Consider the following 8,953-nt stretch of genomic DNA (forward strand, 5'->3'; position numbering starts at 1 on the left):
ATTGCTTCCACACACACGTACTGTGCAGCACCCAGTGCTAATCCTCAAAGTCCATCTATCAGCGGGAAAATTCCTGAGTTGCTGCTGTAAGAGTGAGTGATGGTGCGTGTTCAGTTAAAGTGCTCTACTCCACTGCCAGTGGAGATGGTTCTTCATCACAACCTAGAAAGAGCAAGTAGAGAATATGATTAGCAATTGGAAGCAATTTTCCATCATTGTAAATGGGATTTTCTCAATGAATCATCACTCGGTGATGTGAACTGAATGAGTAGGTTAGTGCAAATGAATAGTTGTAGGAGCAGATAACTGATGTTAGTATTCTGCCAACTACCCCCTGCACATTTCAAACAGCCTCTCTTCCCACAATTTCTATAGAAGATTCTATCACTTGCTGGCTGGGTCAGAATTTATTGCCCATCCCTAATTACCCTTGAGTACCCTGAGTGGTTTGCTCAGCCATTTCAGGGGGCATCTAAGAGTGAACCACATTGCTGTGGGTCTGGAGTCACATGTAGGCCAGACCGGGTAAGGACGGCAGATTTCCTTTCCGAAAGGACGTTCGTGAACCAGATGGGCTTTTGCACCAATCAATGGTAGTTTCATGGAATTCCATATTTATTAATTGAATTTAATTCCACCAGCATGGACCTTAGCAAGGCCTTTGACAAGGTACCGCATGGTAGGTTGTTGCATAAGGTTAAATCTCTCAGGATCCAGGGTGAGGTATCTAAATGGATACAAAATTGACAAAATTGACAGAAGCCAGAGGGTGGTTGTAGAGAGTTGTTTTTCAAACTGGAGGCCTGTGACCAGTGGTGTGCCTCAGGGATCAGTGCTGGGTCCACTGTTATTTGTCATTTATATTAATGATTTGGATGAGAATATAGAGGCATGGTTGATAAGTTTGCAGATGACGCCAAGATTGGTGGCATAGTGGACAGTGAAAAAAGTTATCTTCGAATGCAACAGGATCTTGATCAATTGGGCCAGTGGGCTGATGAATGGCAAATGGAGTTTAATTTAGACAAATGTGAGGTGATGAATTTTGGTAGATTGAACCAGGGCAGGACTTACTCAGTTAATGGTAGGGCTTTGGGAAGAGTTACAGAACGAAGAGATTTAGGGGTACATGTTCATAGCTCCTTGAAAGTGGAGTCACAGGTGGACAGAGTGGTGAAGAAGGCATTCGGCATGCTTGGTTTCATCGGTCAGAACATTGAATACAGGAGTTGGGACGTCTTGTTAAAGTTGTACAAGACATTGGTATGGCCACACTTGGAATACTGTGTGCAGTTCTGGTCACCCTATTATAGAAAGAATATTATTAAACTGGAAAGAATGCAGAAAAGATTTACTAGGATGCTGCTGGGACTTGATGGTTTGAGTTATAAGGAGAGGCTGGATAGACTGGGACTTTTTTCTCTGGAGCGTAGAAGGCTGAGGGGTGATCTTATAGCGGTCTATAAAATAATGAGGGGCACAGATCAGCTAGATAGTCAATATCTTTTCCCAAAGGTAAGGGAGTCCAAAACTAGAAGGCATAGGTTTAAGGTAAGAGGGGAGAGATACAAAAGTGTCCAGAGGGGAAATTTTTTCACGCAGAGGGTGGTGAGTGTCTGGAATGAGCTGCCAGAGGTAGTAGTAGAGGAGGGTACAATTTTGTCTTTTAAAAAGCATTTAGACAGTTACATGGGTAAGATGGGTATAGAGGGATATGAGACAAATGCAGGCAATTGGGATTAGCTTAGAGGTGACAAAAAGGACGGCATGGACAAGTTGGGCTGAAGGGCCTGTTTCCATGCTGTAAACCTCGATGACTCTATGAGCTGACATGGTGGGATTTGAACCCACTTCCCCAGAAAGTTAGCCTGGGTCTCTGGATTACTAGTCCAGTGACATTACCACGATACCATAATAGAGTCATAGAACATAGAACATAGAACATTACAGCACAGAACAGGCCCTTCGGTCCACGATGTTGTGCCGACCTTCATCTGAAACCAAGATCAAGCTATCCCACTCCCTACCATCCTGGTGTGCTCCATGTGCCTATCCAATAACCGCTTAAATGTTCCTAAAGTGTCTGACTCCACTATCACTGCAGGCAGTCCATTCCACACCCCAACCACTCTCTGCGTGAAGAACCTACCTCTGATATCCTTCCTATATCTCCCACCATGAACCCTATAGTTATGCCCCCTTGTAATAGCTCCATCCACCCGAGGAAATAGTCTTTGAACGTTCACTCGATCTATCCCCTTCATCATTTTATAAACCTCTATTAAGTCTCCCCTCAATCTCCTCCGCTCCAGAGAGAACAGCCCCAGCTCCCTCAACCTTTCCTCATAAGACCGACACTCCAAACCAGGCAGCATCCTGGTAAATCTCCTCTGCACTCTTTCCAGCGCTTCCACATCCTTCTTATAGTGAGGTGACCAGAACTGCACGCAATATTCCAAATGCGGTCTCACCAAGGTCCTGTACAGTTGCAGCATAACCCCACGGCTCTTAAACTCCAACCCCCTGTTAATAAAAGCTAACACACTATAGGCCTTCTTCACAGCTCTATCCACTTGAGTGGCAACCTTTAGAGATCTGTGGATATGGACCCCAAGATCTCTCTGTTCCTCCACAGTCTTCAGAACCCTACCTTTGACCCTGTAATCCACATTTAAATTAGTCCTACCAAAATGAATCACCTCACATTTATCAGGGTTAAACTCCATTTGCCATTTTTCAGCCCAGCTTTGCATCCTATCTATGTCTCTTTGCAGCCTACAACACCCCTCCACCTCATCCACTACTCCACCAATCTTGGTGTCATCAGCAAATTTACTGATCCACCCTTCAGCCCCCTCCTCTAAGTCATTAATAAAAATCACAAAGAGCAGAGGACCAAGCACCGATCCCTGCGGCACTCCGCTAGCAACCTGCCTCCAGTCCGAAAATTTTCCATCCACCACCACCCTCTGTCTTCGATCAGATAGCCAGTTACCTATCTAATGTCCTTCCTGATGTGTGGATCACACTGGCTTGTTCAGTATGAGAACAATGTTAATGCGGGTACGTTGAAAGGTTGTGAATATCTGTCTGGGAGGATGGAATAGTTTGTTCCGTTCCATAAAGAAATATCAGGTCTGTTCAGAAGATGGCATCAACAGTGACAGAATTTGGAGCTGATGGGAGGAGGACAGCGATGATTGGATGAAAGGAAAGTAAAGTAGATAAGATCAAGATTTTCATTGGTGCCGCACAGTGAAATAATACAAACGACACCGGCAAAAACAATACGGCTAAACATGGGAATTTTAAAACATTATTTCATGAGATGTAAGGCCGGTGTGAGCCTTACATCAGTGGTAGGGAAATTATTGGAGAGGATTCTTCGAGACAGGATTTATTCCCACTTGGAAATAAGTGGACGTATTAGTGAGAGGCAACATAGTTTTGTGAAGGGGAGGTCGTGTCTCACGAACTTGATCGAGTTTTTCGAGGAAGTGGCGAAGATGATTGATGAGGGTAGGGCAGTGGATGTTGTCCACATGGACTTCAGTAAGGCCTTTGACAAGGTCCCTCATGGCAGACTGGTGCAGAAGGTGAAGTCGCATGGGATCAGAGATGAGCTGGCAAGGTTGGTACAAAACTGGCTCGGTCAAAGAAGACAGAGGGTAGCAGTAGAAGGGTGTGTTTCTGAATGGAGGGCTGTGACAAGTGGCATTCCTCAGGGATCAGTGCTGGGACCTTTGCTATTTGTAATATATATAAATGATTTGGAGGAAAATGTAACTGGTTTGTTCAGTAAGTTTGCGGACGACACAAAGGTTGGTGGATTTGCGGATAGCGATGAGGACCATCAGAGGATACAGCAGGATATAGATCAGTTGGAGACTTGGGCAGAGAGATGGCAGATGGAGTTTAATCCGGACAAATGTGAGGTAATGCATTTTGGAAGGTGTAATACAGATAGGAAATATACAGTAAATGGCAGAACCCTTGGGAGAATTGATTGGCAAAGGGATCTGGGTGTACAGGTACACAAGTCACTGAAAGTGGCAATGCAGGTGGAGAAGGTAGTCAAGAAGGCATACGGCATGCTTGCCTTCATAGGCCGGGGCATTGAGTTTAAAAATTGGCAAGTCATGTTGCAGCTTTATAGAACCTTAGTGAGGCCGCACTTGGAATATAGTGTTCAATTTTGGTCGCCACACTACCAGAAGGATGTGGAGGGTTTGGAGAGGGTACAGAAAAGATTTACCAGGATGTTGCCTGGTATGGAGGGCATTAGCTATGAGGAGAGGTTTGAGAAACTTGGTTTGTTCTCACTGGAACGTCGAAGGTTGAGGGGCAACCTGATAGAAGTCTACAAGATTATGAGAGGCATGGACAGAGTGGATAGTCAGAAGCTTTTTCCCAGGGTGGAAGAGTCAATTACTTGGGGGCACAGGTTTAAGGTGTGAGGGGCAAAGTTTAAAGGGGATGTATGAGGCAGATGTTTTACACAGAGAGTAGTGGGTGCCTGGAACTCATTGCCGGGAGAGGTAGTGGAAGCGGATACGGTAGTGACTTTTGAGGGGCGTATTGACAAGTACATGAATAGGTTGGGAATAGAGAGATATGGTCTCCGGAAGGGTAGGGGGTTTTAGTTAAGTCGGGCAGCATGGTCAGTGCAGGCTTGGAGGGCTGAAGAGCCTGTTCCTGTGCTGTAATTTTCTTTGTTCTTTATTCTTTGTTACTGGCAAGGCCAGCACCTATTGGCCATCCATTTGAGATCTTGAACTGAGTGGTTTGCTCGGCCATTTCTGAGGGCAGCCCCACATTGCTGTGGGTCTGGAGTCACATTACCTAGACCAGGTAAGGTCCCAACTGTCTGGAATCTGGATCGCTCTGCTCCATCCCGCTGGTCTCTCCGGTCACCTCCCGAGTGTCTGGAGTTGGGAATATTCTGCTCTGTCCGCTGCTCTCTCACAGTTCAGCTCCAGAGTTAAGGTTCAGGTCTTATCTTGTAATTCCCCCCCCCCCCGCACCCCCCCCCCCCACCCCGCACCTCCCCCCCCCCCCCCCCCCCCCCCCACCACCACCACCACCACCACCCTGTCTCTCTCTGGCAACACCATTATACTCTGGTTACACAACACTTTGAATAATAACAGTGGGGGGATGATTCTGCCAACATATGTTAATGGAGATGACACCTGTGAGGCTGAGGCAGACTCAAGCTGTGTGCGCTATTTTTAATATTACTCCAGATGCTACTTTCGGAGTAACCAGCAGCCCTGTTTTATCAAAGAATATTTTCCCAGTCACAAGTAGGAATTGTTACATATGGAGTAGATTCTGTTTCCCAATGGGATCACGGCAGGGAAGGAATTCGAGTTTTACAGCACAGAATGAGGCCCTTCAGTCCAGCGTGTCTGTGCTGGACTTCTGCCCATTTCTATGACCCTACCGCAATCTGCAGCTATTTTGCTGGGGCAAAGGTCACTGGTTATGAAGGGTGACCTCACGCTAAGATTCCTGTCGCCAGGACAACACCAAAGAAGAAAACTCTGTGGCTGTAGCTGTAGCTGTAGCTGACAAGAGTCTACTGGAATATTTAGGACTGAGATGAGGAGGAATTTCTTCCCTTAAAGAGTGGCGAATGTTTGGAATGCTCTACTCCGGAAAGCTGTGGAGTTCAGTCATGGAGTCGAAGGCAGAGAGGAATAGATTCCCAGACAGTAAAGGTATCGAGGAATGTCGGGATAATGCCGGGAATTGATGCTGAGGTTGGATGGAAATCCAGCTCCAACTGGAATGTGGCAGGAAAGCTAATGCCTGTTAACCAACTTTGTGCAAGTTTTTCATCAGAATTTGGGTGGGATATTGACATTAAATCCAACCAATGGCCTTTAATCATTAGGCTGCCAGTGCAAATCTGTCTGCATTAGCATCTGAATGGAATAATGAAACTAGAATACATCCCAAAATCCTGGATTATTTCCCAGCTGTTATCGGCAATGTAATCTGTCTCTGATGGCCTTCACACCCGGTACAAGACTTCCAAAACAAGCTCTCTACCCAGAGATCTATCAGAGCGAGTGGTTATCAAGAGCAAAGGGCAAATGTTTCAGGGACGCCCTGAAAAAATGCAACATCCCCACTGATCTGTGGGAATCTCTTGTTGGAGGCCATTCCAAACTGGAAAAGAAGCATCTGTGAAGGTCTCAACCATTGAGAGCATCTTCAAGAGGCCCAGGTGGAAACCAAGTACAAACTGTGGGAAGGAGCTTTCCAAAACCTGGGAACCCACCCGCCCCCCGCCCCCTCCCCCCCCCCCCCCCCACCCCCCGGCCCAACTCCACCCCATCAAACATCACCTGTGGCAGAGGGTCAGGATCCAACATTGGACTTTTGAGTCACCTCAGGGCCCAGAATTCTGGAGTGGAAGCAAGTCATTCTCAGTGCTGAGGAGTGTCTCAGAAGAAGGATGGTTTATTTAGATAGACATCAAGCTGGAATTGCAATGCAATCTCTCTAAATACCCCAGTAGAGCCTTGCGAACATGACACCAAATCATGAAGTTCTGTCTCATGTCCGCTTGATGCCCTGTCAGAGCCAGCAAGCAGCTTGGCAAGAAATAAATGGGATTTCTTTTCTAATTTAAAAAAAACCTGAAAATTGTCACAGAAATGATAATTCTCCTGCAGGTTAATTCTGCCTTTCATTCAGATGGATATATTTCAGAAAGAAGGCAATTTTGTTTAGGAATTATATTTCACTGAAGGGAAAGAATGGTGAGAATTTGACACTGGGAGCAATTCAGATGCAACAATTTAATCTCAACAGAAAAGGCAGCTCACAGCTTAATTCGAGGCTACTTCTAAATAAACTCAATGATCTTATTCTCCTGGTGCTGGACTTTGCAATGTGGACAGCAGACAATCTTCCCAAGTCAGCTGATTACCACAATTATTCACAGCTCCAAGCTTTGTTGTAGGGAGCGAAACCCCTGGGGTAAGGGGTGAGGCAATGACATCTCACTCTGCGAGAGTACAATTAATGCTGTAAGACATCGCTCGGCATATCATTGAGTCTAATCGCACAGATATCGACTGAACCAAAGAGCCTGGACACACGGCTTGGAAGGTAAGTCTAAAGGAGCATTTTAAAAGGAGAAAGAAATGGAGAGGTGGAGATGTTTATGGAGAGAGCTTAGGACCCAGAAGGCTGGAAGTAAGGCTGATAATCCTGGTGTGAAGTAAAGGATGGGTTCTTAAGAAACCAGAAGAATGAACTGATGTCACATTGGACTTACTGTGGAGCTGTGCTCTATCGCTTTCCTGCTTGCAAGTAGGAAGTGTTACTAATGGGGTGGATTCTCCATTTCTCAATGGGGTCATGGTCGGAAGGAATTCAGTCCATTCCAATGACCTCACTGCAATCCTGAACCATTTCGCTGGGTCAGGGGTCACCTGTCACACCGAAGGGTGGAGGTGGTTATAAAGATAGAGTCATAGATGGGAGATGATGGCCTAGTGGTATTATCACTAGACTATTAATCCAGAAACTCAGCTAATGTTCCAGGGATCCAGGTTCGAATCCCGCCACGGCAGATGCTGGAATTTCAATTCAATAAAAAAAAACATCTGGAATTAAGAATCTACTGACACCCATGAAACCATTGTCGATTGTCGGAAAAACCCATCTGGTTCACTAACACCCTTTAGGGAAGGAAATCTGCCGTCCTTACCCGGTCTGGCCTACATGTGATTCCAGAGGCACAGCAATGTGGTTGACTCTCAACTGCCCTCGGACAACTAGGGATGGGCAATAAATGCTGGCCAGTCAGAGACACCCATGTCTTATGAATAAAGAATCTCTACAGTGCAGAAGGAGGTCATTCAGCCCATCGAGTCTGCACCAACCACAATCCCACCCAGGCCCTATCACCATAACCCCACATATTCATCCTGCTAATCCCTCTAACCTACACATCCTGGAACACTAAGGGGCAATTTAGCATGGCCAATCTATCTAACCCGCACATCTTTGGACTGTGGGAGGAAACCAGAGTACCCGGAGGAAACCCATGCAGATATGGGGAGAACATGCAGACTCCACACAGACCTGGGAATTGAACCCGGGTCTCTGGCGCTGAGTGGCAGACGTGCTAACCACGGTGCCACCGTGCCGCCCCATAGGGAGGAACAAACCATGGAGAGATTTGAATTTTAAAATCAAGGCGCTGATAAACCAGGGGACAATATATGTCAACGCACATGAGGGTTGGGACGATTGGTGCAACTTAAAATAGGGCAGTAGAGGTTTGGATAAATTCAATCCCATGGGTGGCCGCCGGCCAAGGGGGCTTTCGAACAGTTAGAATGGAGCCAGCAAGATCATGCATGAGGATTTTAGCAGCAGATGGGCTGAAGTAGACACCACAACTGGATGTTGGGTAGGTAGTCTTGCCTACATGGATACGGTGGATGGATTGAGAGGCTTTGTGAGGTTAGAGCTGTGCGCTGTTACTGTAAATGTGGAACATGACATCATATTTTCAGACACTGTTGCAACGTAGATGAAAAATTGGAGGATTCGACCTCAGGAAAACACAAGGACAAGATGAGGCCATTTAGCCTGTTCCACAATCCAGTCAGATCATGACTGATCTGCAACCCAACTCTATAAATCTGCAGAAGCCCCATATATGTATATGTATCAAAGCAAATTACTGCAGGTGCTGGAATCCGAAACCAAAAGAGAAAATGCTGGAAAATCTCGGCAGGTCTGGCAGCATCTGTAAGGAGAGAAAAGAGCTGATGTTTCGAGTCCAGACGATCCTTTGTCAAAGCTTTAACAAAGGGTCAGCTGGACTCGAAACATCAGCTCTTTTCTCTCCTTACAGATGCTGCCAGCCCTGCCGAGATTTTCCAGCGTTTTCTGTTTTGGTTTTATATGTATATATATGTAT

The sequence above is a fragment of the Mustelus asterias genome, chromosome 23, assembly GCF_964213995.1.
Source record: "Mustelus asterias chromosome 23, sMusAst1.hap1.1, whole genome shotgun sequence".
In the NCBI taxonomy this organism is placed as follows: domain Eukaryota; kingdom Metazoa; phylum Chordata; class Chondrichthyes; order Carcharhiniformes; family Triakidae; genus Mustelus; species Mustelus asterias.